This window comes from Leptodactylus fuscus, chromosome 5 (genome assembly GCF_031893055.1).
Source record: "Leptodactylus fuscus isolate aLepFus1 chromosome 5, aLepFus1.hap2, whole genome shotgun sequence".
In the NCBI taxonomy this organism is placed as follows: Eukaryota; Metazoa; Chordata; class Amphibia; order Anura; family Leptodactylidae; genus Leptodactylus; species Leptodactylus fuscus.
Window position 1 is genome coordinate 90,541,913 of NC_134269.1, and position 27,010 is coordinate 90,568,922.

Genomic DNA, 27,010 nt, shown 5'->3' on the forward strand with positions numbered 1-27,010 from the left:
AATGAAAGTCCATGGATATGTCACGTACTATGCTTATTCACTGTAACTGTATATAGCTGAGGGATGGCAGAGCCGAGGACAGCCCCATAGACAGGAGCAGTAAGACCTCACGCAGCGTACATCACAGGCCAGCTCACAGCCCAACATACACTGCTACCACATAGCCTGTGCTATACAGCCGCGTCGCCTTTTTATTACGTCACACCACCAACCAGACGAGAGAATGTCTTTTGCCATCCACAATGTGGCGGAGTAAGGAGGAGCGGTTCACGCCCTGCGCCCCAGCTTTGGCCGCGCAGGCGCGGTGCAGTGGTCGGATCTGGCACCGTTTCCTCTGTCAGGGCCGCGTCTGCAGAGACAACTGAGCGGAGGCCTGGCTGCATCTCCGAGCCTGTAACGGATTCTATTCCGAGCCGCTCCATAGATCAGGATATCGGCCGGACACGCTCCCTGCAGCCCTGTGACACGCACGCGCTCTCCTGCCTTCCATTAACCTCTGCCTCCCCAGTTCTCATTGTACAGCTCCGTTATTGTAGCGCCATACATCTTGACCAGTGGTTCCTGTGCTTTCCCCCTGCTCTGCATGCATTGTCCCTCTGCTGGCCGCATCCCTCAGCCTCTGCATGTTGCAGGGTTCCCTTGTGTCAGCCCACCCCTTCCTCTCTGATCCCATCTTAGTGTGCACCCTCTCTCCATCCCTCTCTGATCTCTGTTCCTGCCTCGCCCCCCATTGCTTCTCTACACGTCGCCCCAATTCAATGGGAGATCCTGGACATCTGTACCTCCGGGTAAGACTACTTGGATGTGAATGACAATTGCCATCTGTATGTGACAAGATCTAATGTTTATATATGTGTGTGCGCGCATAGCATCTGTATAGCTGTGTGTGAATAAGATCTACTGTGTGTGACATATTATATATGTATAAATAGAGATATCTTCTATATATATAATGTGGGAGAATAAGATCTACAGTCTGCATTCTCTTATGCTAATATATAAACCATTGATTTTAGTAAAGTTTCTGTTCAGGGAACATGCTGGAATTGTTGACATGTTACATTACATAGGACTGCTTCTGATCTAGTGTTCTTCCACACAATGGTGTTATTCTTCCCCATGTGTTTGCATTCGCCTGTCCATCTTAGCTAGTCATTATGGTGTTCGCTGACACAAAGGTGGCCCGAGCCTTGTTCTCTGTCCTCACATTGACCAGTCATATAAGGATCACACAGCAAAATCCTTTCTTTAATGTACCCATCTGAACTTTCTAATGATGTCTTCATTTGCTTTAGAAATAGAAAAGGATCCAGTTTGTAGCTGTGATGTGTATTTGACAGCAGTTTCTAGTCTATTTAGTCTCTACCGCTATAGTAAATAAACCCTGAGTGTATTGTATGGTCACTGATAAATGTATTTGCTGTGCAGTGCTGAGATGTCATTATTGTTAGGTTAATCTTTAAAGAGGCATACATTGCAAAATATTTCTAACAATATTTATAGTGTAGGAAGTTATTCCCGGCATTACAAATATGGTATATGTATGTGTATTGCTGCACGTATATTTTTTCTCATCTGTGTAAGTATTCACACACAGCAGTTTGTAGTATTTTTCACTGGCAATTTTTCTACAGGCTTCAGTTCAGGACTTCAAGTATACCAGAACAAAACCTGTAACAGTTTTATAAAACAAGTAATAAACCTGCCAAAAACACTTATAATGAGAGTAATTGGAATGTCTCTGAGATCTGTGACTCACATACTGGCAGACAAAGTCCATTCTTGTCCCTATCCTGGATATATATATATAATGTGTGTGTGTGTATATATAGATAGATAGATAGATATGTGTATATATATATAGATAGATAGATAGATGTATATAGATATATATATATAATTATTATATTTTTTTTTTTGCTGCCATATAGTTCTAAATTTCCTCTGGTGTTAATACAGGCTAGACTTCCATGATGAACTATTGCTGGACTTCAATCATTCTCTAAAGGGCCTATCTCAATGAGAAGAATCTTAATATTGAGTCACTTACAAATAAACCATTATCCAATAACAGTTGCTTACGGTTGGACTGCTATAGCTCAATGTATGTGGCCACGTTTACCAATGTACCGTATTTTTCGGACTATAAGACGCACTTTTTTCCCCCCAAATTTGGGGGGAAAAGAAGGGTGCGTCTTATAGTCTGAATGTGGCGCCTGGCACCCGCTGTACTAGAGAGGCGGAAGCCGGAAAGGGATAGACGCCGGGGCCTGAGACATCGCTGCGCTCCTCTGCCCTGCATGAAGCCAGCAGCAGCGGGAGGAGTGATGCTATTCTGCTCCTCCGTCCCCCCGCCGCTGCTGGCTTCATTCAGGGCAGGGCAGCGATGTCTCAGGCCCCGGCGTCTATCCCTCCCCGGCATCCGCCTCTCTAGTACAGCGGATGCCGGGTCAGTATCCGTGGCCCCTTCTCCCCCGGGGCCGGTCCCCACCGGCCCCGTACCTGTAGAGTTGCAGGCCGGCTCCTGCGCGGCGATATCGCAGAAGCCGACCTGTCCGGGTGACAGCCGGGAGCCTAATGAGGCTCCCAGGCCTGTCACTGCTGTATTAGTATTGCGGCTGGTCTCTATGACCAGCCGTAATACTAATAGACAGAATGTCCCATAGACGGCAATACAGTTGTATTGCCGTCTATGGGACTTGCAATCAAGTGACCGCAGGTTCAAGCCCCCGGGGGGGGGAATAAAATAGTAAAAAAAAAAAAAAAAAAAAAAAAAGCTTTAAAAATATAAATAAAAGTTCTAAATCACCTCCTGTACCTAGAAAAAAAACAAACTATATATATATATATATATATATATATATATATCATAAACCACCGGGTTTTTTTTCAATAAAAGGTGATCTAAGCAATAGATATTCCCCAAAATGGTATAACTAAAAAGTACAGCTGGCCCCACAAAAAAAAAACACTCTATGCATCCCCGTACAGCTGCAGGGTCACCTGTCAATGTGGCCTTGCAGCTGTTGCAAAACTACAACTCCCATATATTTAATATTTTACCATTTTTTGCTTCAAAATTTTTTTTCCCTATTTTCCTCCTCTAAAACCTCGCGTCTTATAGTCCAGTGCGTCTTATAGTCCGAAAAATACGGTATATTACACAAATGATCCCAAGTGCTATTCTTAGTGACCATAGTTGCATGGAGTGGGGTTATTGTTTATTGTCAATATAGCATTTTTCCACTTAAAATGGATGGTATATTGCGGTTGATATATTTAAAGCGGTGTTTCATGCACCAATCTTAATCCATGTCTCTGCTGTGCCAGAATTGTGGCTCTGGCTTATTAATTCTGGAGAATCTCTGGGGGTCCCGTGCCCCAGATTTAAAAACTATGCCAGTCAGTAACTGTAGATTTCAACTACAATGAGTGCCATTTTTTTCTGGTGTAAGCTATTATACATCTACTGGGTAGAGGCACTCCTACCCATCTTGATTCCTGCTCCACTGTGCCTGACGTTTTAGAAAAGTGCAGAAAATAGCAAACAGCCTACAGTGGAGTGTGGCGAAAGTTGCAAATTTTTTTCATGCCTTGTATGCTAAAAATCTGCTTCTTTAGGATGCTCTAATGAACCCACGCATTGTGGTTATAAAGTGGTTACTGCACACAGTTTTACTGTAAATTGGCAGAATGTAAATTGGTACTACGTTGACTCTTATCTGCCTCCAAAACATGGGACCACCTATAATGCGCCAGAATTATTAATACTTCCTCAACATCTTGTGCCAGCAGGAGAAATAAGACAAGCGGAATAAATGACAGTCTTAAAAAATCCACCCCTCCTCCACCACTTTCCCCACATATAGACTACTAGCTTTTACCCGCAACTTCGTCCGCGGAACCCTGACCCCCTGCGGGACGCACCTGGAGCGGAGCGCAGGCTTGTTCCTTTGTCTTGTGTCCGCAGCGGGCGCTTCCTACACCTGAGGGTCCATGGACCCTCGGGGCCAACCTTGCGGCCCGCTGGAACTGTTTACCTTCTCTCCTTCCTGGTGCCCGCAACCCCCCTTTCTCCCTACCCGCTTCCCCTTGGGGTTACTTCTTCCAGCTACCCCGTGCCCCTTTGTTCCCCAGGAACAGGCCCCCTTCCCCCCCTAACACCATGCCCCCTTCTTCCGTGTTACCTACTCTGGGCCCCCTTTTTCCCCCTTTCCCCTGTCCCCGTGTTACCGACCCCGTGCGGCCCGCTGGAAGTGTTTACCTCCTCTCCTTCCTGGCAGCCGCCACCCCCTTTTCTCTATACCCGCTTCCCCTTGTGGTTACTCCTTCCACCTACCCCGTGCCTCTTTGCCCCCTAGGAACATGCCCTCTTCCCCCCCTAGTACCCACGACTTCCTCCGCGGCAGGGTTCCTGGTTTGCGCGACCCACCTTCAGCGCAGGCTGTGGCTCCCCCATGGTGTCCCTTTTGTAACCCCCCTCCTCCCTTTCCACCACCCCCCGCAACCCCGGGCCTCCTTTCCATCACCCCTCCTGCGCGACCTCGGCCCTCTTGCCTCCCCTGTGACTCCGCCCCCCCCACACCTGCGACCCCGGCGGCACTCCAGATTAACCTTGCCCCCCTTTTTCATGCAGTCCCCCCCTCCTATGACCCCGCACCTGTGGGGCACCCCTTGTACCCCCAACACCCCCCCCTGTTCTGCGGCACCCCAGATTAACCTTCCCCCCCCTTTTTTATGCAGTCCCCCCCCCATGGCCCTGCACCTGTGAGGCACTCCTTGTACCCCCAAACCCCCCCCCTCCCCGTTTAGCAGGCCCCCCTCCCTAAAATAGCCTAACTACACTGGCATGACATGTAGTGCCCTGGTGTGGAATGATGGTGTGCGAACGCAGACATAGTGTGGCTGAGCGCTAGATACCCAACTGACCTGCAGACTCTGTAAGCCGCAGGCGGTGCGGGACAGCAGGCTTTCTTGACATCGGCGCAGGCGAGCCTGTCCCTGTCCGCGGCAGCATAGGGTGATCTGGCGGCGAGCCCTGCATGTCTCCCTGGTGCACAGCCGTTACGGAGCGTACAGCGACGCCATGTTGGTTTGTTTGCTGTGCGCCCGATAGCTCCGCCCACACAGAGCAGCGCCAGCCAATGGGGTGAGCGGATGAAGGGCCTGGGATGACGTCATCTCAGGTCCTGCAGCTGAAGTGTCTGGGATGACATCTCTCAGGTCCTTGAGCGAACGCTGAATTGAGAATCACCGTCGGCGGACGTGAATTCCGGTGGAGTACGGGGATACGAAGTAGCCTATCGTTCAATCTGGGACCCAAGGTATGTATGTGTGAAATTTCAGGTAAATTTGTTTGCCTCTTTAGGCGTGATTGAGGAACAAACATCCAAACATCCAAACACACAAACATCCAAACACACATACTTTCACCTTTATAATATTATAAAGATTTCCAGACAGGCATATTCAGTTTGCAAAATATGGATTAGATGTAGGCTCGTTTTCAGACTGACAATGTATAGAGACCCAATTTTACGTAATCATAGTCGCCTATAATGTTGCGAGTCACTGCCTCATTGTGGGACGACGTCCCATTCTGTAATCATGCTTTTCAGGACTGGACAGTAGTCACACGGGGAGGTATTGATTCATAGCATTGTAGATGACGATGATGCTGTGAGACCAGGTGCTTGGACAGTGTTCAGTCTGGAAAGTACAGCTGACAAACTGTTCATATTTCATGGACTGAATACACCTGTCTGAAAATGGCCTTACATCCACTTATGTTTAAAGACGCATCAGAATGTGGTGTTAGCAAATTTCTCAGGACATGACCACACAGAACAACTCTGCAAGTCACGTAAGTTCTGCTTTCCTGTAGTACTGAGCTAGGCTGCTATGTGTTTGCTTCTCAAGTGTTAAAGGGGTTGTCCAGGAATTACCGATTTCTTCCAGGAGGCTGGGAAAGGTGGAAAAAAAAAAAAAGCCCATACTCGCCTGTCCCTGGTGCTCCAATGTCCCCCACCACTGTCTGGTAGTGCCTGTGGGCTTGTTCATTCGGAAGTCATCCCGCACATGACCGCTGATTGGCCTCAGAGGTCACACTCGGCCAGGACTTCTGCTGGAACAAGGCCTCAGGCATCACTGGAACACTGAGGACAGGTGAGTATGGGTTTTGGCTTTTGTTTCTTAATTTTCCCCTTTCCCGGCCTCATGGCAGAAATCTGTAATTCCTGGACAACCCCTTTAAATACCTGATACTCTGTGAGTCCAACTTACAGCTCTACAACTGAAGTTCTATCTGCAATAGTAGCTGAGATCATTTTAAGCCCTCTGTTTTTTGTGGTTGGGGAAATCAAATGAATTTATCAATGAATGGCCCATTCTCAATAACGTATAAAGCATCCATCGTATCTGACAAGTTTTTTTCTTGTCTTGCCTAGATTTACTATTGTGGTAACAACTAGACACTAGTGTAAACCTGGCTCGTCTTTAGTGGTCTTAGTTTGGGCTAAAATCTTTTGACTTGCTCAGCATGTGGGTGTGGATCCTTAGATTAAGATGGCATGGCTTAAATGAGCATTGATGCACCAAAAATGTGTCAAAATTGTGTCAGAAAAATTTTAGCTCAAAGTATACCAATGAAAAGGTGGTGGAAACTTAGGCTAGATAGTCTGACCCTTCATTCACACAACTGGGTTTTCTTAACCCCGTATTAACACATATTAGTTTCAGCAGTGAAACTTGGGCTGTGAGTGCCGGTTTTACCATCCTGAACAGTATGCCGGGAGTGGGACTCATAGATAACTATACTTCTAGGATTCCCCGTACTATAAGCAGTACAGGACAGTATGTCACTGCAAGGCATCATAAGTAACTACTGCTAGGAGTCTTTCTCCCGGCATACTGTTCAGGCTGATAAATCTGGACAACGCACAGACAGAATTTCACTGCTGAAACGAATTTGTGTTAATATAGGGTTAAAATATGCCACATTTATTATCAGCCACTGTGATCTGGCAAAGATTCAGACTGACTGTCTAGGTTTACACTGTCAAACAATTCTGGGCCTCTGTATGGTGCCTTTATTGTTGCCATTGTACCTGGACACCATGGTGTAGCAGTGAAAACAGCATTGTGGCAATGGTATTTCTCCACGTGCATGTAGCTTGTACGTGTTCAGTAAAGTGGATCTTAGGCTGGGTTTTCACAGTCCGTTTTGGAAATGCAGTTTTAAAATGAAAAGGCATTAAAATGCATAGACAAAGCAGCTGCACAATAGAAAATACAGAAGTTTTTAAAGGGATTCTACCACTAAATAGCTATTTTTTCTGCTTTAGATGCCGGAATAGCCTTTAGAAAGACTATTCATCTCTTACCTTTAGACGTGGTCTCCGCGGCACCGTTCCTTAGAAATCCCGGCTTTTACCAGTATGCTAATGAGTTCTCTCACCGCAACGGGGGCGGGCCCTAGCACTCAAACGGCGACGGGAGTGTCTCCACTGCTGCCTGAGAATTCTCTCTCCAGCAACGCCTTCTTCTTCAGCTGCATCCTCCCCTTAGCTGTCGTCTTCCTTCTGCATCATCTCCGATGCCTGCGCAGTCGGCTCTGCCAGCGAGACAGTAGTAGTGCCGACTGCGCATGCCGGCCAGCCGCCATATTTTCAAGGCCGCAATTGTTCGCACACGCAGTACGCTCCTCGAAGTCTTGCCGAAGTCTTACAGACCTCTGACGCGCGAGTGAAGTCATCCAGGCTTTGAAGGGTCTGTACAGACCTTACTGAGCATGCGCAGTACGCTCTGTTCGGCAAGACTTCGAGGAGCATACTGCACGTGTGCGCAATTGCGGCCTCGAAAATATGGCCGCCGGCCAGCATGCGCAGTCAGCTCTACTAGTGTCTCGCTGGCAGAGCTGACTGCGCAGGCGTCGGAGATGACGCAGAAGGAAGACGATAGAGAAAGGGAGGATGCAGCTGAAGAAGGAGGCGTCGCTGGAGAGAGTTCTCAAGAGAACTCATTAGCATACTGGTAAAAACCGGGATTTCTAAGGAACAGCGCTGCGGAGACCACGTCTAAAGGTAAGAGACGAATAGCCTTTCTAAAGGCTATTCCGACGTCTAAAGCAAAAAAAAAAAAAAAAAAAGCTATTTAGTGGTAGAATCCCTTTAAGTGTGTTGCTGCTGCTCTGTTTTATGCATTTTTTATTCAAATAAAAAAGGCACATTTCCCAAAAAACTTTTAGTTTTTAACAGCATTTACAAAATATCCAAAACCTGTGAGACTATGCCATTACCATAGACACACCATGGGTTTTGCTGGAACCACACAAGTATCGTCCATGACTTATTACAGTTTATTACAGATTTAGTGTGTATATCCCATAGCAGATTTATGTGTTGCCTTGGGCATCCTCCTTCAGCTGCGATTACCACAATGGCAGGGCAGTGTTTTATCTTGAGAAAGGGGGAAGGTTTGTGGCTGTCAGTGTGCACTCCCCGGGGATGTGGCTGTCACTCACTAGCTGGGCAGTTCTGAAATTCCAGCTGCCCAGCTTGGTAGAAACCAGAAAGGCTGTCATTATTGTTGGGTTATTTTTACTTCAGACTACTCACAGTAAATCTTTTTATATTCCAACCTGTTACTATGTGACTATTTTACCCCCTCCTATTTGTTGCGTTGCCTTTTCTTGCTTATATAGCACCATCATAGTAAGCAGCGCTGTACGGATGTTATCACTCACATCAGTCTACTGGGGCTCACAATTTAGTTTCCCCTATCTCCTCCCCACACACTATGGCCAAGCCCATAGTAAACCCCTTCACCCTAAGCAGTTAACTGCACAGGAGCATTGGATTGAAGTGCATGGCCAAGTAATTTCTAAAGGAAAAAAAAATGCACCAAGAAAAGAAGCCATAAATCTCAGGTCACGCAGACATATATGATCCTTGTTAGAATTCAGGTCTGTGTGTGCAACCAGAATGTGAATTGTGGGGGAAAAAACACTCTGCATTTTCCAATTAAATCCCATCCACCATCTGCAGTATTTCAAGGAAACAATTTTTTTTTTCTATTGTATTTACACTTTGCAGAGGCACAAAGATAAGGCTATGTAGGAGCTCCTTGTGCCACCATCCGGGCTCAAGTTGGGTACGCAGGCTTTTCCCAAATCCTGTGAAAAGTATTAAATTGTAGATTTTAGTGCATAATTGTTGCAGATCCTGCACCACGTACAGTAGGCCATTAAAGCTGCGCCATGCGATTTTATGCCTTGCGGGGGGGGGGGGGGGGTTGACCGTTGACAATACCAAGTGTCAAAAGATAGTTTGTACAATTGATGGAGTCCTGTCATTTAGCAGGAACAAGAACCATATAACCGAACAATAAAGGCAACTCTGTTTTTTCTCAGTGTGTGAAATGACATTAACAAAAATCTCATTCATTTTGCTGGTACTGTAAAATACAGAGGTTTTGTCCTTATAACATATCTGCTATCAGTTGGCTCTTTCACTAAAAGGCACTCAATGGTCAGAAAAAAATAATCTAATTCAGCTTTTTGATGTTCGAAAACAGGTGTATGTGAATGCGTCCTATACTGCGCCATATTCACACAACAGTGAACAATGGCTGTGCGGCAGCATTAAATTCAATGTCGGTGTATGGGGAGCTAGTCACATGATTATTATTTTGAAAGTCAGTTGTAATATGTCAAAATATAGATCATCTTCTGTTTTTTTTCAGTCTCCATGGACCTCTCCATACACTGCAATATTTGGGGGGATCTGTGAAAACTGGCTTCCCTTGGGTACAAGACAGCCGTGAAATATGGACGTGTTTCACAGCAGTTTTGCATCTTGGTCGTGTGAATGTAGCCTTTGGGATTGTGTGAAAATGTAAGTGTTTTTAGGGTAATCGCTTCCAGACACGATGCCGTGGTGCACCAATATTCCCTCCCAATCCATACATTATAATTTTCATCATGCTTTGCCTTGGCAGAGGAATAAATGAATGAACAATTGTAAAGGACGGAAGGGGTTGTAAGAGGAAGTAAAGAAATGGCCTTGTTTTGTGTACTGGGCAGAACTTGAACTACAAACAGGAACAAACTAATGGGATTAACAGGCTTAATATTTCCCATCCCCCATAAATAGCCGCAGTAGGAAAATGAATAACGCATAGCCGTGTATAATATGACAGACGTGATCGATCACAGTATTTCTGTGTCTGCATATTCACTGTTGCAGGTACGTGGGTGTAATACTGGTGATATTTAGCCCAGTGGTTACTTATCTGTATTAATGATAATTTTATTGTGTTGTCACCCTGAGATCGTAGGCTTGTACCGGGCAGCAGCTGTGTGAAAAGCTTTTCTTGTGCTGTAATGGCATCGGATGTAGGAAATCACACCCAGGCATGCTGCACACTGACTGTAGTAACTTTACAATAGCGTAAACTGAAGTGTCACATGTAGGTGGGCCGCCGGATGACAGGTCGAAGGAATGTGACAAACAAAAGGTACATGCAGAGCAATGTGTGAGGTGTGCAGCCCTCGAAAGTAGGCCAACTTGGTGAGAACAGCAGTGCCTTGGAGACTGCAGACTGTCTCTATGTGATACTCTGAGGAACACTATACCTAACGTCCACACTTTATAGCAGTACATGTTGTCACAGAAATTAATATCTGTTTTGGACTCGACCATTAGTTTCAACCACTGGCATAACAAAATTGCGTATGCTAGCAGGTTTGCAGATGTTCACTTGCTTGTCATAACGGAGCCACAGTCACTTCCACTAGCATTGATAAAAGCAGCGTTACACTGCGATCTCCAACCACATGACAGAGCCCGACCCCAGAGATAGGAGCCATCATGGCCATATTTATCTCTGCCAATAAAATTAGTCTCCAGATGTCTATTGACTGAAGACTGGCTTCATGGCTTGCAGTCTATTCTAGAGGGTTCCTTCCATGATGTTTACTGTTGCTTCCCTATGCACTATGTACGCCTGGAGTGTTCCCATATTTATATACTTCCATCTCGTTTATAGCACAGTGGAGCACTCGAGTCTATATACTGCACTATAGATTCTCATTAGAGATGAGTGAGTAGTATTCGATTGAATATCTCCCCGCCATAGGTATGCGTGTAAGTGACTGAACACCAAGGGGTTAAGAGCATCAAATATTCGATGCGTTTAACACCTTGGTGTTCGGCCGCTTACACGAATACCTATGGCGGGGAGGTATTCTTTCGAATACTACTCGCTCATCTCTAATTCTCATGTGTTCACATCTATACAATCACTTCTGCATTGCAGTGTCACTTTGTATGTATTGTTTATATTTCTATATTACAGAAATTTAATAAAAATTGAAAAAAATAAAAATATCATGTGTATGCAGTGTAAGTGTAGGTTTACACATCTCTTACAGTACATTTCTGCAGCAGATATGACACTGGATTGGCACAAGGACCAAGGAGAAAAAAAACCAAAACCTGCTCACCTGTTCTTGGTGCTTTGCAGTGTTTTCTTACAGCTGAAGACCCCGCCACACATCACTGCTGAGAACAGTCAGGTAGTGAAGTCCTGTGTCCATCCCTTAGGCCACTGATGGGCCTCAATGGTCACGTGCAGCAGGGACTTCAGCTGGAAGAAAACTCTGGAGCAGCAGGACCAGACGGTGCAGGGAGACTCTGGAATGCAGGGGACAGGAGAGTATGTTTCTTCTTTTTGTTTTGTTTTTTACCATACCTGGACTAATGTACGAAAAAAAAGTTGTTATCCTGGACAACACCTTTAATACAGAAACTGTGGCTAGGGAACTTTCTGTTGCTAACGTGAAGATCTGTATACCTACTTAAAAAAGAAATGCCTACTACCTCATTCTGCAGCCGTGATTTACTATGTTTACAAGGATTTGGGCTCCACCTGAAATTTCAGACTATTGCTTGCACAGTTGATCAGGTTTGTAGTATGGAGACCCCAAGGTAGGTTTCACACTACCGTTGGTGCCTGCACAGAAGGTGTCCATTTAAAAATAAACAAACAAAAAAACGAGACACCTATCATAACGAACACAAACGGACAGTAACTGATGGCCATAGAACTCAATGTTATCCCCGCCCCCAAAAAAAACAAAAAACGGACACTTGCTGTCCATTTTTTTCAAACGGACAGAAAACTCCTGCATGTAGGATTTCTTTTAAAAAAAGAAAAACGGACATGGTTGTAAACAGACACTAAAGGACAAAAGATAAAATCCCTTTGAAATGAATGGAAATTGTAACGGACACAGTCAGTCAGTGTCTGTTGCTAAAATCTTGAACGAACAATAGCTACGGACACTGCTGTTGGACACCAGTGGTGGTGTGAACGCCCCCTAAGAAGGCAGATTGTTGACGTGTTGCTGCTTTTTCACATACTCTTATGATTTCTGCATTACTGAGAAATTACATTGCTAAAGTACACATTTAGTAGTCCTTGTTCACATATTGCAGATACTAAGGAGTAAGTTTAGTATTATTAGTAATATACATTCATCTGAATACTAAAATGGGTGGGTCTTTGTGCCCAGACAAATATAACATTATTTGGTTTCCTTCCGCACTCCAAAGACCTACAGATAGGGACTTCAGATTTTATGGAACAGTGACAATATCTGTGGCATAATAGATTGCCATCATACAAGTAAGCGAAGTGAATAGATGATAAAAATTCAGTGGCACATAAGTTGGGAACGTGGCATGTAAAAAGAGGCGTATTCTAATATTTATTCTGATAAGTAATCGTGATTTTCATTTAGGTCATAATCGCACAGCCCTGGAATAAGCCCTCATAGTGATTTGGGAAGGGGTTGTTAAATATACTGTTATACAAAATGGTTCCACCATTTAGCATTACCATGTAGTTCCCTGTTTGGTAGTGTTCAGAGTTATTTTCAGTTCTCTCTTTAGCTTGTACTGATATTACACACTTCTATGGAACCTAAGGTGTCATCTGTGTGTTGTCTGTGGGTTTTTTAAGGTATGGCAGTTTGTTTAAAAAATATTATTGATCTGCTTTTCACAGATATGAAGGAAGGGTCACCTACAGACACAACATGACCATATACTCAATAAGATCGTGTTGTCCTTGGAGAACATAGAGCGCACATGTCAGTGAAACATGAAAAAATTAATAAGGCTTTAGGGTGCAGAGGTCTTATCCACCTCTACATTTACAGCCTCACCCACACTGATGGTAGGCAATGGCTTCATGATGCTGTAGTTAAAGTCTCCAATTTATCTGTAACATTGAGTGCTCATCAACCACCATGGATGGGCAGAGCATCAGAGGCAATGGACCCCTAGTGCATTGTCAGTGTTTGAGTACTGCCTAGCGTCCCTGGGTCAGGACATAGAAAGTTATTGCTGTCTCTGTGGAGATTTGTCAAGATGGGCATAACCCTTTAAGGTTTCATTCAGATTGCCAGATTTGGTGCAGTTAAAACCATATTAAAATTGCATTGAAAAAAATGCATGAACTTTTGATGTGGCTTTGGATAACGGAAAAAAAATTCAGACCCACATTGTGTTAGCAATTTACTATACTGTCCGAATTCTGGTTTGTCCGGAGGGCGGGTGTTTCTCTACTGTGGAATATACTTGGTTCTCAGCTCCACATCTGTGGTTTTCTAGTGGTTACACCAAGCATCAGCTCAACAGAATTCAGATATTTCATTCATTTCAGCTAAGGCCCCTTTGCAGATTTTGCTTCAGTTTTTTGAGTCAAAGCCAAGAGTGGATTTAACGGAAGGAAAAAATATAAGAGCTTCCTTTTATATTTCCCATTTCCTTTTCAACCACTCTTAAGGCCTAAGGCCCCTTGCAGAAGACCGTGGCCATGTTCAGTGTGCTAGCCGTGTATTTCACTGACCCATTCTTTTCTATGGGTCCATAATTACTCGGTCACGTGTGTGGCCTGATAGTCGGGGCCAGAAAATTTAGAACAGGTCCTATTTTGTGGCCCTTGCTTTAGTGGCTCCTATTCATTTAATGAAAGGGGCTACAAAAGCACAGCCAGTGCTCGCCATGTGTCGCCCATACCTTTAATTTACGGCTAGTCGACAGCACAAGGTCGTCTGCAACCGGCCTTAGGGTTGTGCCTATCCAAGTATCTACACATCCTATAGTCAGTCATCCCCTCCAACCCCCCCCCCTTTTTTTTTTCTCTCTAGCCTAGTTTTGGCATCATAAGCATTTCATATTCTGATTTATGTGTTCATCTTTGGGGTGTTATTTATAGAAATTCATTTTCGTGGTATGCAAAAAAAACTTTGTACTGACAGAAGCAGTTCCTCTTTTTTTCTATAATTTGCATCTCAAGGTTCTCACCATCCAGCCCCTACTTCCTCTTCCACTGCTACCATTGCAGTGGTGTGAAATACCAGAAGACACATCCTGTATACCCGTACAGTTAGAGGCCCGCCTAGACTTCTCTAAACTGTTTTCGGCCAATAGCCTTTTGACATTTTGAGGCAAGTAATCATATTGGATGTTTCAGTTTTGTAGTACAGCTAATAAAATAACTGAGCTCTGGTTTTTCTGGGTGCTTTTGATATGAAAGGCTCTCCTTTTCTTCCTGAGACGTTTGCATTGGTGTATTTTTTGTAAGTGAGGTGCTGTCTTATTTAGTCTGAAAACATTTTCACATTAAGTGCCTTGCCTGGCTTTGATGTTTTACTGTGTCAGATACTATAGTGCACAGAACACACTATGGGGGAACTTATCACTGGGGAATTTTTATAGTTTGTTTTTCTGGAGTATGCGTTGGCAAAATTTGCACCAAATTTATGAGATGTTTCACAGTGTTTGATAGGGCTCACAAAGTACATTTTTCCCTATCAGTATGTGTTTGGAGTATGGGATGGAAATCCACGCAAACACGGGGAGAACATGCAAACTCCTTGCAGATGGTTTTTTGCCCTTGGAAGGGATTTGAACCCAGGACTCCAGCGCTGCAAAGCTGCAGTGCTAACCACTGAGCTGGCCCCCCTCAAGCAGTTTTAATAGTATGAGACTCTCTTCCCCACTCTTAGGGTAAGTTCACACAGGGTTTTTTGATCAGGATTTTGAGGCCATATCTGCCTCAAAATCCTGACCAAAAAGATGGCTCCCATTGAAATCAATAGGAGCCAGTCAGGTCTTGTTTCCGGGAGCCGTTTGTTCCGGCTACCGGAAAAAGAAGAGAGATGCTCGTTCTTCAGGCCGATTCACCTCGCAATTTGGCCTGAGACACTCCCTCCTCCCGACTAGGCCCATTCATTGGGCCTAATCCGGAGCGGAGTGCGCGACTGGATGCCGATGCAGTGCATCAGCATTCAGTCACGGCTACCTGATTCTGGTTCAAAAAACCCTGTTTGAACTTGCCCTAAGAAGGATGTGCTGCATTGAATGAGAAGGCAGTGGCTTTCGTACAGAAATGAGAATGGGCCTGTGAATCAGATAAGATGAACCAGAAACATTAAGGTCTAAAGCCCCACTAGACTGAAAAGCTGTTGTTTTTTTTTGTTTGTTTGTTTTGAGGGGGGGGGGGGGCTTGCAGATTTTCCTTTTTTTTTTTTTCTTTTGTGCCAAAACCTTCAGTAGATGGAGCAAAAGGGGAAAGTATAAGAACTTCCTTTATTTTTTTTTCCTATTCCTTTCAAGCCACTCTTTACTTTGGCTCAGAAAACCGCAGCAAAATCTACAACAAAAAAGCTGCTTTTCTGCAACATGGGGCTTTAGCAAAAAATGGGTGTGTATTAACTATGCATGAAGTATATACTTGGTATACCAGAGTGCTACTTTAAGCTGATCAGATCTTGCACTCTCCCCTCAGAAGGAACTGTTCAGGTCTCTCTGTCAGACGGCTGCAGATACCCACAAATTGGGCACCCAATAATGTTCTCTTATTTGGAAATGCTTTACAGAAAACTAATGCTGGCACACATTGGAGAACAATTGTTAAGACTGGTATGTGGCCTTAGAGACCTTTCACCATCTCCACCCATAGGCGCTCCTTCACTGGTTCCAGTGGTATTTTTGGTATTTTTTCTTTAGCTCTCACTGATTTCAAGCAGATAATGCTGTTATTTTCAATGCCTGATATTCTACTTAGACTCTGTAATGTCAGAAGGGTGGTGTCAGGCATGGGGTGTATTTCAGAGCTCCTATCAGTGGCAGCCAATATCAGAATAGCACCCCTTGTCTGCTCCTGCCTGACACCGCCCTCCTGACAGTACAGAGCCTAAATAGCATATCAGGCACCATCACTTACTGCTACAGAAACAGTGGAGTAATGAAGCACCATTAAAATGATGCAAAAAGGTGAACTTGAAGAAGGCAGTGAAAGGTCCTCTTCCATCTTTGTCCCGCTGACATAGAATGCACCAAAAATATGAGGCATAATCCTCTTATTTGTAGTGCATCATGGACTTAAAGCTTTAAATGCTTTATTTACATATATAGCGCCATCATATTCCGCAGCACTTTACAGACAATGTCAATCACTGTCCCATATAGGGCTCACAATCTACATTTTCCTATCAGTAGGTCTTTGGAGTATGGGAAGAAACTGGAGTAAATTAATGCAAACACTGGAAGAACATACAAATTCCTTTGGCGCTATATGAGCCTAGGACACCAGCGCTACAGTGCTAACCACTGTGCCACCATGCTACACAGATTTAGATTTCAGGTGTTACTTATGTAAGTTTTTTGGTATAAGTATTATAAATGTGTCAAGGTAATAGCAGTGCCTTGTCCGCTTATTGGAAAAGTGAAACTGCAGTGCAAAGCAGCAAAATCATGACACTTTTGCACCCTAAAAACGCCATAGGAGCATAATACACTTTTCACTTTGGGTTCTTCAGTAACCTTCAACAAGTTGAAGGGTCTCAATGGAAGTGGAATTTGGGAACCCCTGTTGATAATCTTATCATTCCGAGTAGAAATAGTCCTGGTTATGAGCTTCTGAATCTTCTGTGTAATAACTGGCTGTAAGCACAGGATGCTGAGCAGACAGTGTCACAGGACAGACAGACAACTATGTTTTCACTCACCGAGCTGTGACAATGACATGCTGTGTTCTGCTCTCTCAACCAGAAGCCTGGCAGATTTAGTTTATGCACTGTGACTAATAATGGAAATATGACACTGTTCAGCTCATTGCTATTGACTGCCTATATGGTCTCAACTGTTTCAATTTACTGTAAGTGACATACCTTCACACCCCTTCAGCTGTGTTATCCAGTAAACTTTTTACCTACCTAATCTTCTAAGTCGGTGCTATATGCCTTTCTTCTCGGCATTCTCAAATTTATGATCCTAGACCTGTCTAATGGTGTGCCTATGCAGTATTCTGCAAAGATAGATGCAATATGCTACTCTGTGCCAACTTGTGTGGTGCCGCTCTCTGTGTGTGCCTACCTGTGTGGTGCCGTAGACTTTCCTGGTGATAGATATAATGGAAGCAGAAAGTCTGCAGAGGTTTCCTTTCTGTGAAAAGTGCTTTGGGAAAAATGGCAATGCATTGCCACTGCGGTTTTTCCCACAGCGTTTTTTTTTTTTTTTTTTTTTTACAGCTCACTACATGGGCCTTTAAAAAAAAAAACAAAAAAAACCTGGAACACTGCAGGTCACAATTGACAAACCACGCTCTGAGTTTTTGGCTCTGTCATTCTGTTTGCATGTCTTACCCTTTCGGGGCCTTGTCCCCTCTGCTTGTTCCCTTTGAATGCTTTCTTTTGCTGCTCATGTGGTCAGTTTGTATTTTGTCTATATTTTGCTCTAGCAATGATTGTTCTTTGTATTATACTGTGCCTTATCAGTCGGGGGTGTCCCCCTTGTCTGCTGATGTCGATTCGGGCCTGCATGCCCCATTTGCAGATTTCCTTGTTTGTTTTTTATTTACAAAACCTTCAATAAAACTCGATCATACATAATACCCTCCTGCTAAATTCACTCCTGGCTTTGTCTGAAAAAAACCCCCTGCAAAATCTGCTACTAAATGAGTTTTGCTTAGCGTTAAAAGGGATCTATCAGCAAAATTTTGCTGTATGAGCCCCACATATGCGTGAATAGCCTTTAAAAAGGCTATTCAGGCACCACTAATCTTATTTTAAACCCCCGTCCTGTTTTAAAATAAAACTATAAAAACATATATGTAAATCATACCTGAACGTCCACAGTGGGCGGTCGTGCACGATCCGACGTCATCTTCTGGCACGCCTACCTCTTCTTTCTTCTCAAAGCGACGCCCTCTGGTCCTGGCTCTTCCACGCCTTCAGCGTCGGCGCTCGGGATGCTCAGTTCCCCTTACAACTTCACGAGCGTACTGTGCATGTGCAGTACGTTCGCGAACTGCCATTGCTAAAAATGGCGCCGAAGCCTGCGCAGTAGCGCTCCGGAGGGAAGCACTACTACACAGGCGCGGGATTTGAAGCCATCACGCCAGAGGAAGAGGACGCTGAAGGCGTGAAAGAGCCAGGACGAGAGGGCGTCGCTGCAAGAAGAAAGAAGAGGTAGGCGTGCCAGAAGATGACTTCGTATCGTGCACGACCGCCCACTGTGGACGTTCAGGTATGATTTACATATATGTTTTTATAGTTTTATTTTAAAACAGGACAGGGGTTTAAAATAAGATTAGCGGTGCCTGAATAGCCTTTTTAAAGGCTATTCACACATATGTGGGGCTTATACAGCAAAATTTTGCTGATAGAGCCCCTTTAAAGTAGTCTAAAGCCCAGTCAAGGGGTAAAAAGGAGGGACCGCTATATGGCTCCAGTCTAGGAGGGCCAGAACACCACTCTCCTCAACTGTGTCATGAGCTAATGTCTGCCGTCTTTGCAGTGCTAGTAGTCTTGGGGTAGAAGGAACAACTAGACTGTGATATGCCCTAGATTAGTCTCTTTGTGCAGTGTATACAATACAGCACAAGTTTGTGAGCGACCGTTAGTAGAAAATGTTCTTGACAGGAAGTATTGGTTATGATATCAGTCAATATATATAGTCATATATACCGGTACATATGTGTGTAATATATAGGAGTATCTGAAGGTTGGGTGAAAGTAGGCTTGAGAGCAGTCATGGGGGAATGCAGTTAGACCAGACCAGCTTGCACCTCACCTCCTTAGGGCTTGTACATAATCTTCTCTTTTACTTTTATGACTACTAGGTTATAAGATTCTATATGAAGACTTTTTAGACGTAAATTACCTCAGAGATGCAGTCACTGTGACTTCATGTCTTTACATGATTTCTCCAGAAGCGTCATGTATTGTATATTCACACTCCTGGAATCTATTCGGCATTGTACTATTGGCTGTTTATGGAGAGTTGTGATTTGTGCGGCAGGCAGCGGCTTTGGTTAAGGAGAAGCATAGCTTCCCTCTTGTAACTTACGTTCTTTTTGCCTATATTTTTTTATTTTATTTTTTATTTCAAGGCAACATTTTATTCTTTCCAAATGTTTACAACACGTAATGTTTTGAAGACTGAAGGATTGTGTTTCTACAGCTGAGCAGCTTGAGATGACCATGCTCAGTGCCATAACTCTATTGTGTGACCGAAGGCTAGTATTCTAACCAAGGCAACTGGGTGCGGTGCATGTCAGAAGAATGCTTTCTGCGTAAAAGTATGGTGCAAACTGTAACGTAACTGGGACTCTGGTGCGACCTTTGTTGTGAAAGGGCTTTTATAAATTACTCAGAATGTGTTTCAAAAATAAAAGAAGCCTCTCCAATCCCCTCTGGCGTCTAGTTTGTGGTTGTTGTTCACACACACAGGAAATGCCACTCGGCCAGCCACTGACTGAGGCAGTGATGGTCTATAAGGCAGGGCCAGGATGTAAAGTAGCAGGGGACTCCGAACTGGATGAGCGAGGGATTACAAGGCGTGTACCACTAATTTAGACTTTTACTTTTTTTTCATAGTTTTCTCTTTTTTCCCTCAATATCTTCCAAGAGCAACAATGTGTTTTTTTTTTTGTTTTTTTTGTCAATTTCCTGTATACATGGTTGTATTGCAAGAACTTTTTTCTGGAATTGTACCATATAATTGTCTATACATGATACTGCAAAAAAGAGGGAAAAAAATGATTTGCAGGTGGAATGGAATAAAATATTTATCCTCTCTATGGACCTCGGGCACTTTGCGGACTTGTGAATCAGACAGACAGCATTCCTCATGCTAATTTGCAGGTCATGGGCTGTTTCTGGTTGATCCATTCTTCACAGATCAGCCTTTTTTTTATTTTATTTTTATACTACATTTCCTTTATTTGTCATCCTCTGTGTGTACGCTGGACAACATACGTACATAAATGGTGGCCATGTGCATACGGACTTGCACCATGCTGGCCACAGAAATATAACAATGTTATGGCTGCCACAATATAGTGATACAAAGGAAATTTATTAGAATGGTAATGTTTTTACTGCACAGTGAATATTGGAAATAAAACCTGCAAAACAATGGTGAAAATGGTTTTTGTGGCATAACCCTTTAACATACAAGTTACTGCAGTATTTGGCGTGATAATTCTGAAATGTAAAGAGTTTACTCACACATCCCCATTTCACGTACTAATGCTGTCCACATTTTATATGGATGGCGTCCAGGTCCTTTTATTTCGATGTACCATACATATATTGTAGGGAAAAAAAGTTGATCTGTTTTTCGTGAAGGTAAAATGGGTCAGCCATGGACAGCGCAGGAACATGGGTTGTGTCGTGTGCTGTCTGTAGGCAAATATGGACGCCACACTCCACAAGATGCAGATGTGTGAATAAGTTGAGGTCACAGGGGCTGTGATTGGGCCAGGAAATATGTGATTGTTGCTCCCTGAGCTATACAGCTTGTTGGCAGCACATCACGGTTTACACAGGGCGATATGCTGCTGATAATCCGCATGTTTCATACTGATGCAATCTACTGACCAAGGAGCATTTGTTCCATGGTCGGCGGATCGGCTGCACAGCTAGGTCTGCTGTTACACGTTTTGCTTGTGCTAAAGAATACGTTAAAAACGTATATTGAAAAACATATAAATTACATATATGATTAATATTGATTAAAAAAGCAAAGTGCATGTGTTTTACATACTTTTTATATAAATGTGTTTCTGATGGTTTTTTTAAAATTGTATCAAAAAAATGCTTTGATGGGGCATTTATCAGGAACAACTGTTCTAGGAATGCATGTTCCCGATGGTTGGCCTTAATCTTTACCATGGAAAAGGGCCTTAAAGAGGATCTTTCACTATCTCCACCACTTCAATACTTTGCATTCTATAATACGCACCACTTCACTGATTTTGGCGCAGTTGGAATCTTTCTCTAGCCCGCATTGCTCCAAAGCAATAGCCGCAGTTAGTTTCAACACCCAATATGCCAATCAAACTCTCTATCGGCAGATGGGCTGTCTGCTTCAGTCCAGGACTGCCCACCTGACTATAGTAAACCTAATTGGAATATTGGGTACTCAAACTAACAGCACTGATTGCTCAGGCATGGTAGGGACTATAGAAAAATTTCCAACTGTGCCGGAATCTGTAAAGTGAGTGAAACATCCTACTCTGTAACTTTAGAGATTGGCATTTGTGGAACAATATAGATATAAGAGGTTGTCCAGGATAAACAATATTTTGTAATTAGGAGGTGAAAAAAACCAAACAATAAAGATACTTGCCTGTACCCGATGCTTGGTCTCATACCGGGGCGGTCTGGTGCCTTCCTTGCCGTTGCGGAGGGTTCTTCCGCCTGAAGACAACAAAGGAACTGCAGGACTGGACCTTGCGGGGAGGCACTGAAGTATCAAGGACAAGTGAGTATGGTTTTCTTTTATTTTTATTTTTCACCTTCCTGGCCTAATTGTTGAATAAAATTTCATCCCGGACAACCCCTTTAATGGGTGTAATTTAATTGTTGGTAAATGGCCATAGCTGGGAAGATAATGGATCCACAATTTTAAAGAAATAAAGTATTTTAATGTGACACTTAGTTTCTTTTTCTAGCAGTGATGTCAGTTAGGGTTTACATACATTTCAGTGCCTGTGTGCTATATACAGTGCAGAATGGTAAATGTAATAATGTTGGGAATGTGCTCTGATGGGTCTGTCAGCTGCTGTCAAAACCAGATTATACAAGCTCTCATACAGTGCAGCAAAATCTAATGACTACAACGCAGGGAGTGGCCTGTCCTTACATTCTGTCTAGACCCATCTTTAAAGAGAATCGTTCCGTCAAACAGACGTGCTTCTGGTATGGCAGATCAATGGACTTGGAATCTTGTGTATGCTAAATGGAAATGGTCAGTGTGGCCACAGGCTGCCACCTGCACAGTACAAGTATTCCAAGGTTAGATGACATGAGCCCTTATGGCTCTGACTGGCATTCATTCTGACATGTCACATTGCATACTCTGCAGTTAAACACTTGGTCATCATCATTGCCCTAGTGTTACTCCCTTTTGGAGTCTTTGGATATGGATAGTGTCTGTTGCTGTGTGACGTTCTTCCATTTGCCATGGCACCTAAGAATTGAGAGTGGAGCTGCCCTTAAACACAATGGGAGGATTTAAGAATGGCGTATATACTTTGCTATTGTCAATCCCTGCACCCCTAATATATGATGAGATGAGACGCAACTCTTTATAAATCAGGTGCTAGAGTAACTCCTAATGCAATACTTTGTCCGTCTTTACATAGAAAGATGGTTCTAGGACAGTTTAGACTATAGTGTACTAATCGTGACTTTCTGTAATGGAGGTTGGGGATGAGAACAGTCCTCAAAAAGAACCCATGGATCATGGTGCTGTGAAATCTGATTCCATTTTTGTAGCTACACAGGAGCAGACCGCACGTAGTGGTGGCTTAGTGCTGCAAAAACAAGGCCAACCAATGAAGTCTGAAGCTACATATTGACATATTAGGTCAGAACTTTGGTTCGGGGAAGTTTGAATTGTCAAAAATCCTTTTTCATTTCTAATTTGAGTTTTCTCTTACACTTGCAGTGAGAGAGAGGGTTAAAACATCCTTCATGTCACATGAGTGGCCTCCTTCTGTTGTAGCGTTGGCACACAAGGCATCTAATTGTTGTGACTTCCTACACATAATGGGCATTTCATACCACTAGTGGGTGAAGTATTTAGGTATATGGATTCTGCCAATGTTTTCAAATATTTGCACATTATTTCTGTGAAAGCAAAAATTCTCTAGCTAGGGGTTTTACTAATATTAAGGGCTGGACACCCTTTAGACATACGGTAGGTAGCCCATGTGTAGAAATCTGCAACCGGTGCCTAACTATTTGAGTTGTTTACGCTATGGCTGTGTGTACACTGAATGTTCAAAGGAAATTTGTCATTATGTTTCAACCCTGCTGTAGTGGCTGGATAGGGGAAAAGATACATATTCGAAATCTGTAATTTTTACTCCTTTGTGTAATATCTCTTAGCGGTAGAGTCCTTTGTATGCATTAGGAAGATGCAGGGGAATACTGAGATAGAAATCACATTTAGTTCTGACATATTTTTAACTATGGAGCCATTACAGTGGTTTGTTGGTTTTACATGTGCCCAAGATCTATAAAACACCATGCCTATACGGTTGTGCCATAGATTCCCATTGTTTAAAAACAAAACAAAAAAAACCCGGCTTTCCCTGCGAGTTCTGCAGGGCAGAAATTTGGAGAGGAATCTGAGGCAGAAGAGAGCCCCAAATTCCTCCCCAAATTATTTCTTGTGTACAATCCCAAAGCCTATAGGTACAAAATGACCCCCAACAGCTAACATTAGACCTTTGGATTATAGTAAAAATTTATAGATTCCATTTTTTGCAGTGCTGTGGCAAGAACACCGGTCCATGTGCCTTATTAGGCTTCTTTGAACAAGGGGTTCTGTTTATGAATTTCTTTAAAAAATTGGGCTTCTCGGCATGCATTTATTAGCTTATTGAAGGGACCAAGTTTTCGGGACTAGTGCTGTATACTGTTTAGTGTTTACCCAGAACAGCGCTGTATATTGTTCGGCAGATGTGCCTGATATTGCAACTTAGGTCCCATTCACATCTGCGTTCAGAAACCTATACGCATTAAAAAGTGGTTACCTGGGAAACCCGCAGGCCCCATAGACTACAGTGAGGTCCATGTGGTTTACGCTCGTTTTCCACACGAAACATGCGGAAAGATGCACGCAGAACATTTCTCTCTGCCTGTTATAGTCTGTGGGATCCATGTGGTTTCCTTAGGTAACCATTTCTCAATGCGTATAGGTTTCCATTGGAGGCAGTTCCCACGTGGACTGCCCGAATGCAGATGCGAATGGTGCCTTAGTTCCATTCACTTGGTACAGCCCCTTCGGTTAGCTGGCAGAAGTGCCACGAGTCAGACCCTAATGATCTAATGTTGATGATCTATCCTAAGGAGGATCACTTGGTATTAACGTCCTGGAAAATGCCTTATGTTTTCTGTTTTCCAGCATTGAAGTTCCACTAGTGCAAAGTTTAGAATGTTGTAATTTATTTGCAAATAAACGTCTGGGGGTAAGATAAAGTAGTGATAACATTTCTGGCGTATTTCCTATTCTAAAGTGATTGTAAATGTGTAATTCAGAAATGTTTCCCAGCTATAGAGGCAGTGCATATTGACAGTACTGTCTAACATAATCCGTAGTGTCATCATAGTTGTCCTGGCTATTATTTTAGGATCTTCCTTTGCCACATTGAGTTATCATAGTTTGTTATAGGAGGCTGATATCCATTTACATTGGACTACTCTTAAAGTAAATAGTCTGCTTTTCTTCCTTTGGAAAATGGTATGGTCTTTAAACTTGTTGGACATGGGAAAATCATGAGGCAAGCCAAAATCCTATTCTTTTTTTTTGTATGCGCCAATGTGTGGCGATGGGCACAGGGAACTTCCTTATATAGATCTAAAAGGCCCCAATACAATGGGCTAGTGGTAGCACCTCTGCATCTTTGGGATTATAGCTGTCATTAAAGAGGTTATGCCATAAGGTAAGAATGTGAGGTTATTTCCCCATTGCACATTCAGTGTAACCACAACCAGGCTGAATGTGAGTGTGACTGGTGGTGGATGGCGCCCACATTCACTTTAATAGAAGTGCCAGAGATAGCCGAGTGCTCCACTTCAGCTCTGGTCATATTGATGACCTACCCTAACCTAGAATATAGATTAGCCATATTTGATCAGTGATGGGTATCCCAACACCAGTATACTACGCACCTTCTCCAACTGAGATGGGTATAAAGCATACAGTAATATAACATATGTGTCGTTTGCAGCTTTAGATAACTTCTGTGTAGTGTTCTTTTTGTATTCTACTTTTATAGAGTCAGTTTTAATTCAATTATTGCTTTTCCTGGCGCATGTTGTAACATCAAAAGTCCTGGATTTTGGAACAGAGACTCACCGTGAAGTGATCATTTTGCATTGATACAGTGATCTCAGAAGCCATTACTGCTTCTGCTTAGACAGCTGTAGGAATTCAAGGAATGGAGAACATCCGCCCCTACTAACTGACCCCTAAACCCTTATGTACAGTATGCTTGAGAAAGTAAGACAAATGTGACATTTTGTGTATCATGAAGCAGTTTATATACATTTATGTAGATCTCTTATACAATATGGGAGTATACACTCACCGGCCACTTTATTAGGTACACCATTCTAGTAACGGGTTGGACCCCCTTTTGCCTTCAGAACTGCCTCAATTCTTCGTGGCATAGATTCAACAAGGTGCTGGAAGCATTCCTCAGAGATTTTGGTCCATATTGACATGATGGCATCACACAGTTGCCGCAGATTTGTCGGCTGCACATCCATGATGCGAATCTCCCGTTCCACCACATCCCAAAGATGCTCTATTGGATTGAGATCTGGTGACTGTGGAGGCCATTGGAGTACAGTGAACTCATTGTCATGTTCAAGAAACCAGTCTGAGATGATTCCAGCTTTATGACATGGCGCATTATCCTGCTGAAAGTAGCAATCAGATGTTGGGTACATTGTGGTCATAAAGGGATGGACATGGTCAGCAACAATACTCAGGTAGGCTTTGGCGTTGCAACGATGCTCAATTGGTACCAAGGGGCCCAAAGAGTGCCAAGAAAATATTCCCCACACCATGACACCACCACCACCAGCCTGAACCGTTGATACAAGGCAGGATGGATCCATGCTTTCATGTTGTTGACGCCAAATTCTGACCCTACCATCCGAATGTTGCAGCAGAAATCGAGACTCATCAGACCAGGCAACGTTTTTCCAATCTTCAATTGTCCAATTTCGATGAGCTTGTGCAAATTGTAGCCTCAGTTTCCTGTTCTTAGCTGAAAGGAGTGGCACCCGGTGTGGTCTTCTGCTGCTGTAGCCCATCTGCCTCAAAGTTCGACGTACTGTGCGTTCAGAGATGCTCTTCTGGCTACCTTGGTTGTAACGGGTGGCTATTTGAGTCACTGTTGCCTTTCTATCAGCTCGAACCAGTCTGGCCATTCTCCTCTGACCTCTGGCATCAACAACGCATTTCCGCCCACAGAACTGCCGCTCACTGGATGTTTTTTTCTTTTTCGGACCATTCTCTGTAAACCCTAGAGATGGTTGTGCGTGAAAATCCCAGTAGATCAGCAGTTTCTGAAATACTCAGACCAGCCCTTCTGGCACCAACAACCATGCCACGTTCAAAGGCACTCAAATCACCTTTCTTCCCCATACTGATGCTCGGTTTGAACTGCAGGAGATTGTCTTGACCATGTCTACATGCCTAAATGCACTGAGTTGCTGCCATGTGATTGGCTGATTAGAAATTAAGTGTTAACGAGAAGTTGGACAGGTGTACCTAATAAAGTGGCCGGTGAGTGTATGTAGTAAGAGAAAGAGACTATGTTTATATATTTTGCTTTGCTGTCTATATATTCTATTTTTTTCACTGCCATTTTGCATACACTTTAAGACTTGAGTCTATTGATAGATCCT

At 43.5% G+C, this 27,010-nt stretch overlaps 1 protein-coding gene across 1 annotated transcript in view; it reads left to right on the forward strand.

Annotated features, from left to right (window-relative positions):
• Window positions 1–292: 292 nt before the first annotated feature.
• CSK (C-terminal Src kinase) overlaps window positions 293–27,010 on the forward strand; it is a 76,056-nt gene continuing 49,338 nt past the window's right edge. The window contains exon 1 of the mRNA XM_075273713.1: window positions 293–788. The gene's annotated coding sequence lies outside the window, so the exon portion shown is untranslated. The remainder of the gene's footprint in view (window positions 789–27,010) is intronic.